Here is a 9102-nt window from a genome sequence, read left to right on the forward strand (position 1 = left end):
TTATTTTCCCAAGATTTTTCCTCGTTTTGAAGAGCACATGATATGCTAAGTTTTAATGCTTGCCATTTTCCACATGCTTTACATCTCCATTTTAATTTCTCAGACAAATGTTGCACATTAAAAACTGAAAATTGTACATTATAAAAGTTTGTGGTGGTACAAACCTTTAATTCCAGAACTTGAGAAGCAGATCTGTTCTTAATACCTGGACATATCCTTCTTCATTTAATCAGATTTTGTTACCAGGGTTATAATACCAAAATGTCTAAAGATTTTTTTCTAGTTTTTGGAGTAGTTTAAATGTTATATTTTTTCAATTTTACAAGTGTGAAACTACCTCTACTTTACTGTAATTCTTAGCTTTTCTTTCATGAATTTTAGATTTCTATTACTTTAATTTTATTTATTCATTAATTCACCATTATATACTTTATTTGCTTTATTAATTTATAATTTATTTTTAGTTAACAAATTTTAAGAGTGCTTTGGAAATGCCGGTGTATCTAGTCTATAATATGTTAATATTGTCTATAACCATCTCTCCTCTTCTTTTAATTACCTTAGCTGTATATGCCAAATATTATTTTTATTCATTCTTTATATTAAATGACAAATTATTCATCAATTCTATAAGTTTTCTCTTTTATAATTAATTCTAATGTTTAAAGATTAATGCTATTGATGTTTTGTAATTAAGGCATTTAATCTTAAAGAAGCAATATTTTCGATTTGGGTTCCTGTTATGTATTAATTAGCCAGTATATTATTACTATTTAAATATTGTTTGTAATATTATCCAGTGGTTTTTCATTTTGCACTTAGTATCGTTGTTAAACTTTAGCTATTGTTTTTAACATATGATAGCAATGAAAGTCCTGTTTTGAGAGATTTCATGTTAGGAACGCCACATTAGTGAATAAATAGGTAGCAAGATTATTTTTCCTCTTTCCTAGAAGCTAAACAAATGGAGCAATAAGGAATTAATAGCACTTTCACTTGTTATATATTAATTAAAAAGGTATGCTTAATGTAGTACCTTTGACAAATCTCTTTCCTTAAGAATTATAGAAATACTGTCAATTGATTTTGAATATTAATAATCTATGAAGTTAAGTTTACTTCTCTGAGTCTACAAAATAATAATTCAATATGCTCACTTCCTTCTTTAATTAGCAAGTAACTAACACTTTCATTTATAATTAATCCACAAAGGCAATTGGATTGCTCTGTTTTGGGGGTAAGATTTTTACTGTTTTCAGCACATAATACGAATGTCTATGATGAAGATGTCAGGTTTTTTTCCTTCAAAACAAGTAACATTGATCAATTACTGTAGGAAAATTTAAAACTTAGCCAACATTCATCCCCTGGAATATTTTGCAATATCTAAGAATTTGTCAAGTTTATTGGAAATATGTGTATATCAATTTCTACATTTCTGAATATCAAACTTCCACTATAAATCCTGATTAAGATTTTAAAATTCATGCTAAAGTGATATAAAATCCATTAAGTGAGGAAATAAAACTTTAAAGGAGAAACTTTTGATGCAAAAAGGCATTTGGTTAGGAATGGTGTAGTATTTAAAGTGTGATTTCTTTCCCATCTGGCACTGGGAAAATTCTGAGGCAGTAATTTCATCAGTATTCAGTATTCAATGCAGTCCTCTTTAGCTTCCACTGAACCTCAAGAGAATAGACATGACACTGGTTTGAGATCTAGTTAAGAGAACTTCATTTTCAAAGCCAATCACAATGTGAACAAAATGAATACTTTATTCTTCAATGATGATCAGCTTAAAACGTTAGGCACTGAACGATCTGCCAGCCTTTAATGACTGGTAAAATTTGCTAAATGACTCTGGCAGTGAAATGCACCAAACAGCAGACGTGATTTCCCAGGCTTCTCCTACAGTGTCATTATGGTGCTAAGGGTTTCTACTTCCTAAGGTCAACGACATTGGGAACCATATTTCATTAACCATTTATTTCCAGCCAATGAACATAGGCAGTTTCATAGTCCCTTTTGTTTTATATTGTCTGTGGGAGTTCCATCAAACTGCTTTTATTTTTTCTTTGCTTCATATCTGATTGTCCCAAGGCCAGCACAATGTTCATTTTCATTCACCTCACATTTGTGCAGTATTCATCATCTTTCATTTTTCCTTCCTATATTCAAATGTATTCAATATAATCATCTATTCTCATTTGTCTTCTTTCCAAACTATTTTTTTGCCATTTTTAGATTTTATAACATTTTAGTTCTTTATATTTGTATTATCACTTGGCTTCCATTAGTGTGGGGCTTGAAGCATCTCTGAGTTAAAATAAGAGTCTAATTCTGTACTGTCTAGCTACATGCATCGTAATTGTGCCTTAACTAATATGTAACTAAGTGATGATACTGATATCCACTCTTGTATTTTTATAAGGATTATTTACCTTATATTTACTGCAAGTATTACCCTGACTAACCTCTTTTAGATAATCCATTTTGCAAACAGTACATCCAGTATCTCAAACACACTGTCAGTCTCCTGCATTGAATATGAGCATACAAAAACCTCACTGTGTTCTAATGGATAGGGTTTTAAAGAGACCAGAAAACCCTTTCCTGATGTATGTCTAGATGACTGGTATAATAGAATAAATTGAATGTAAACGATTAAATCTGTTTTTAGGTATTGATTTGGGTTAGGAATCTATAGTGGACTTCCATTTTCAGAAACTGTTTAGTCCACCAATATGTGTGCTATTTCCTTTCTGCTTTCCATATAAGCCATGAGATTTTAAAAAGTGTGTTTTATTTGGGTATTTTCTTCCTTAATTTACCTGGTCATTCACTTTACATGCCAATTGCAACACCCTGAACCCCCAATCTCCTCTCAGCCCTACCATCACACCTCCTCCCTCTGCTTCACGTCCCTTTCTCTAAAGGGAAATTTTTACAATGCATTCAAGAATTCAAGAATACATTCAGATATTCCAATTAATTTTCAATAAATGCCTTTATCTAATTAAATGTAGTATTAGTGGAATTTTAAAAACTCTTGCAGATGAGGATATAGAATAAAATTTATTTAAATCAGTGTTGATTTTAATTGCTATATACAAGATATATATGATTTTCCTTCACAGAGGTCAGCACATTACTTCTATATTTTTATGTTTTTGACTTTTAACTCTTAATATTACATTTACTTAATATTAAGTAAAATTACTTTATTGATAATAATATAATTTACAACATCATGTGTAATAGGTACATGTTATTTAGAGTCAGATACAATGATAAACATATACATATATGTGTTATATATATATATAATTTTCACCCATATTAGAAATGATTATTCTGTAGCTACTTACTACATGCTATCTAGTACTATGTACAATTTAGAGAAATTTTGACATTTTGTGTACTTTGATATAATGATAGCAGATAAAGCTTTACAAGCAGAAATTTTCATTATAAATTATGTACATAAATGATTTTTGGCTACATATAATTTCTTATTTGATTGTCATGGGATTTTTTTTGCTTTTTTCATATATTTCTGTGTATTATTACATTTATGCAACCATGAATTTTGTCAATGTCACAAGACAAAACAAATGAAATCTCTGAATATTTTTCTTAAGAAATGTAACTGGTTTTTGGATATTGTTTGCATTTTTACTCTTCTAAAGTTCTTTTTGTTTCTTGTGTATGTATGTGTGTTTTGACCCACATTTGTATTCACATGTTCTTATATGTGGATATGTGTGTAGGACAGCATGTGTGTCAGTGAATGTGCATGTGCATGTCTATGTGCTACTGGAGGTTGATTGACATCATCCATTTCTTTCTGTCTTAATCTCCAGTGCACCCTCTGCTCCCTCATACTTATAGTCTAACTATTCAGCTTACTCTGAGTATCTCTCCGTTTGAGACCTGTGAGTGCTAAAATGACATTTATTTGAGTTTTGGGAATTCGAAGTCTGATCCTCAAGCTTACTGCTTACCAGGCAAGGGTTGAACTACTGAAGCATCTTCACAGTCCCTCCCAAATTCTTATAAAAAAATTCTGTTGTGTTTTGTTTTTATTTCCAATTGAGACCTTTTCCTATCTTTATTTTGATATAATTGTCCAAAATTATATGCATTTAGAGTATAAAATGAGTTGATATAAATACACTGTGAAATGATTACCAAAATCAAGCCGGATCGCATACCTATAATTTTATATACTATACACTCATATAATATATGTCTGTAAACTTCTCCAGGAAACACAGACAAGCAGACAGTGAATAAATAAAAAACAAAATAAATAACTTGTTTTAAACATGATATTTTTAGTATATTTTTAACGGAATTTTATGCATGCAAGCATACATATCTTATACAATTTTCACTACCTACTCCAACTCCTTCCAAGTCACCACCAAACTCCTTAACTTCATATCTGCTAGCAAAGCTGCAGTAATACCAGTGAACTAGACCACACCACCGATAGAAAGAAAAGTTCTTTTGTAGAATCAAAATGCTGGGCTGTCTCTAGGAAGGGATTTGAGCATAGATAACAATGTGGAAAGAAAGCACTTGTTAGTTTATGGGGCAGCTAGCGGCAGGAGGGGGGTTCAGGACAGAACTGGCTTAGGAGCTAGTTAAGGACTCTTGTTCAACCACGAATGTGATGCCTTTGTCAGAGGTATTTGACAACTGGTGGTAAAATAGGGAAGTAGTAATGGCCTTTCCTGGCTAACAAAAACCTGTTTGGCAAGATTTCTGAGGAATGCTAAGTTTAGGGATTTTTTACCCTCAATAGCAATCTTTGTGCCTGAGGTCAGCCTGAGAAGACTCTCACTTGGGACACCATCAGCGACACTGCCATGTGGGAGGCCAACTTTTGAAGTAACAATGCCCTTTTTTCTTCAAAACTCACTGAAGCATGGTAAACTAAGCAGGGGCCACAATCCCTGAAGCAAAAATGACTCTTTTTCCATTATTCAGTAGGTGGCCCTAAAATCATGCATATATTGTGAGAACTAAGTGAAAATAACTGGTATTTAAATAAATAAAATAATATACACAATCAGGGTGGAATAGTGTTGGTAGGTATAGAAGAATTGTACGAGAAGAGATAGAAGCAGAGTTTATACAGAACCTCATATGCGTTTATGCAATTATAGACTTTATTTTGGGTTGCTTTTTAATTTATTCTTTGTTTATACAATACAACCTAACTGCATCCTTCTCTCCATTCTCCCTTCATTCCTCCCAGTCTCCCTCTCCAAGAAAAAAAAATACATTTCTTTAAACTTTTTTTAAATGTATGTAAGTACACTGTCACTCTCTTCAGACACACTAGAAGAGGTCATCTGATCCCATTACAGAGGGTTGTGAGAAACCATGTGGATGCTGGGAATTGAACTCAGGACCTCTGGAAAAGCAATCAGTGCCCTTAACTGCTGACACACCTTTCCAGTCACGGAACAGACAAAAATTACTTTATTCCTCCAGCAGCCATTAACTGCACCCAGTTCCCTGCTAGGAGTAGAACCTCATGAGCAGCTTCCCATGTGTGCTGAAATGCTGCCTGGCCTGATCTTTCCCAAATTTTGTGTAGAATCTTCAGTGTTCATCCTCATTTCCAATAAAATGGCAATCTTGAACTTTCTGTAGTTTAATTACGGTACCTATAGTACTTGAAGAATGTTTACCACTTTCCATTGCAAGTAGAGTTCATGAGAGCAAAGTCACTACGTGGCATCTTAACTGAGATAGGGTCTAAAGTAAGACTAGGCCCATATTATAAATCAAGTAAAGTAGAGAAAACTTTCAAAGGATGAAGGCAGTAAAAATTTCTCAAATGTTTGTTGAATGGAAATAATAAATAAAATGCATTCAGAAGCCTTCAAACAGAAGTGACAACTTGATTTAGATACAGGGCAAGTTTCCTGATTCACATTCACAAGTGAGGCAACACTACTGAGCTCTGCCAGCTTGCAGTGCTCCTGCTTTTTTCTAATTTTCCCAATTTGTAGCGCTCTCTTAACATATTGGTAAGCTCTGAACATGCATAGTCTATAAGAGATTGGCAACGTGCAGGCATGGTACAGAATTCAACAGAGTCTCCTCACCTTCCTTACCCTCTGAATCAACACATGTTTATACACATTTTGTTTCCCTCTTACTGCTTCTAACAATGCATCAGTTTGAATCAGATTTAAATATCTGTTACAGTTTCCTCTTTAAAGACACTAAGAATTTCTTAAAATGTTTGACTCATGAATATCATCCATGGCTTTTTGACTTGCAGCAAATGAAGACTCTTAAATTTTGTAAGTCTGAAGGTTCACTTTAATGGAAACTTTAAAAAGGATCTAATTCCTAGAGGTTTACTGTATTATATTTTTTATTGTATATTGGGAAAAGGTACTTGGGATTATATTCAGGGCCAAGTTATTATGAAGTACAGAATCTGCCAATCTACCAATGTATCATGATTCAGTATTCATTTGTATATTATTACATTATGTCTAACTATGTTTATTGCTTTCCATGTTTATTAGTATACATTTTGTCTTCACTAAATCACCCAGAGTCCAGAATGTATATTATCCACCTCTCTTGCTTTTGGTTCAATTATTATTTCTGTATTTGGTCATTGAGTCCTTCATACTTTATTTCTCATGTCTTCATTCTTTTTTATTCCAAGAATTACATCTCTGCTTGAACTACTTGCTTTTTAAATCAAAATGAACACACTCAGTTCAGAAACACAATCTTGCTCTTTGTCCATTTGGGTGCTCCTCCCCTATTTTCACGATTGCCATGAGGGATAAATCATGTCTCCTCACTATCCCCTTTCTCTTACCCATTACAATAGTGAACATCTGATTGATTATAAAAATATCCACTCCAATGTTCAATGGCTCTTAAATTACAGCATGAAATCAATGTAGCTCTCCATCACTGTTCACTAGTAGATCAATCATAAGCTTTCTAAATTCTCCTGGCTATGCTACCAATAATTGACCTAATAACAGCAAAAAGGCTGAGATAGAAAGGGAAGTAAAATTAGGTAGAAAGATACTCCAATCCAAAACCTAGTTGCCTAATTGTGTGATTTCTCGCATGATACTTAACTACTTAAACATCAGATTCTTTTTAACAAGGAAAATTTACTTATATGTACTTTGTTATGTCCTGCAAACTAAAAAATAGTGTGTTGTTTGAATCAGGGGTCTCTAAAGGAATGGAATTGATGTAATTACTGTATTCATATGTAAACAAATAGTACATATATTATTGTTTATATATTCAATCATTTGGGTATTTTTGTATTTTATTTCTCAAGTGTTCATTCTTTCTATTCCCGGTATGACATTCCTAAGAATATGGGATTTACTAGATTAATTTGCAGAGTGTACTCCTGGTAGTTCTAAATGGGTTTCTTACAATAGAGGGGCCAATTATGCAATAGTTTATTAGGCAATAGGTTTGAATATCCTCAAAATCCTAATCTGACATTGAAGGCCTAGAGGATACCCTCAGTCAACATTAAAATTCTAAAGAAGTTGATTGTAATAGCCTTGAAGAAATGCTTCAGTTGAAGGTTAGATGAACTTCTCAGTAAGACTGAAAGCAAGCAGGCAAAAATTAAAATCTTCTTTCATGTGCCTTTATTTAGCTTATCATCTAGATGTAGGATAAATCTTCCTGCTTCAAATACTCTGGCTAAGAAAGTTGCTTTCAGGAGTGCGCAGAAGTCTCTTTCATTGATAACTGATATACTTAAGTTATCAAGCATGATCAGTAATCAAACATGGCAACAACACCAATAAAAACCCAAATCCATGTTATTTCATTCTTTGCATACTGGACCTTTAGTGTTGGATGTATTCTTGCTTCTTGTACCTGAAAAGGTTAGTAGTACAGCAGTGTGTATTGCAGGAGCTCTATCTCTGGACACATTTCTATTACTTGCTAGGATTATACCAAAGTAGCCTAATTGTATTTGTATATTGAATAAATTCAGTGAAGCAAAAAAAAGATTAAATAAAAAAACACATAGAAGCATATATTCATTTAACAACAATTAATCAAACAGTGGCCATAAATAATTTGAAAGAGAATGAGGAAGCTGTATGGAAGGGTTTGAATTGAGGAAAGGGCAGAAGGAAATGGTTTAATTATATTATAACCTCAATAAACAAAAGAGGCAGTAGAAAAAGTAACAAGAAAACTGCCATAGCTTTTAAAGAAGCTTGCATGAGATAGTATTGTTTCTGTTGCTGAATTTTTTGAAATAAGGAGCCCAGGGTGGCCTTAAATATTGTTTTTGAATGCTTTTTATTATTTTGCCTTAATTGTTTCAAAATTGCTATCAAAGTGGCATGCAAGAAAAAACGCATGACGCTTCTCTTCTATAATTTTGGCACGGACTATGCCAGCAGCTTGTCCTCAGTTAAGGACCTACATAACACTGAAGTTCCATCAGCTGGGACAGTGGCCAACATAGCCTGGGGAGAAATGGAAAACAACATCCTCTGGACAATCACAGATCACTGATGAGATGCGAAGTTTTGCCAAGAACCCACTTGTGCCCTCAAGCAAAAGCCAAGGAGATGTTTTTGTTCATTTAAATATTTTAGGTGTGTCACTACAAAATGAAGCAAAAATTGAGATTTTATTCAATCTTTTTTAGGAAAAAAATGACATTTTGCACTTTTCCTCTGCTTCAGTGAGCTTCTGACTGCGATGGTTTTTATAATGAATTGTACAAATTAAATGCAGTTATTAATCAACTGTCATCCAATGTAGTCAGCATAACTAGAGAGCAACACTTAAACCTGACTTAAATCTACTTTAAGATTTATTGCATTTTGGAGATAGTGTATGGTATTTTTACCAAGAGGAAGCTTTTTTTTTTAATTGTTGTCCTTGACAACACTATGCAAGTACTTTTCATTCCCATTCCTCATCCTGTAAACCTATGGCATATGTGAAAAATCAATTCCAGATATGACTTTTCTTGAGCTGGTGTGGTTTTGTAAAATTTTTTCAAATCATTGCTAGAGACATTTTGCAGTATCACTGTGAATTATAGCTGGG

The sequence above is a fragment of the Rattus norvegicus genome, chromosome X (genome assembly GCF_021556685.1).
Source record: "Rattus norvegicus strain SHRSP/BbbUtx chromosome X, alternate assembly SHRSP_T2T, whole genome shotgun sequence".
NCBI lineage: Eukaryota > Metazoa > Chordata > Mammalia > Rodentia > Muridae > Rattus > Rattus norvegicus.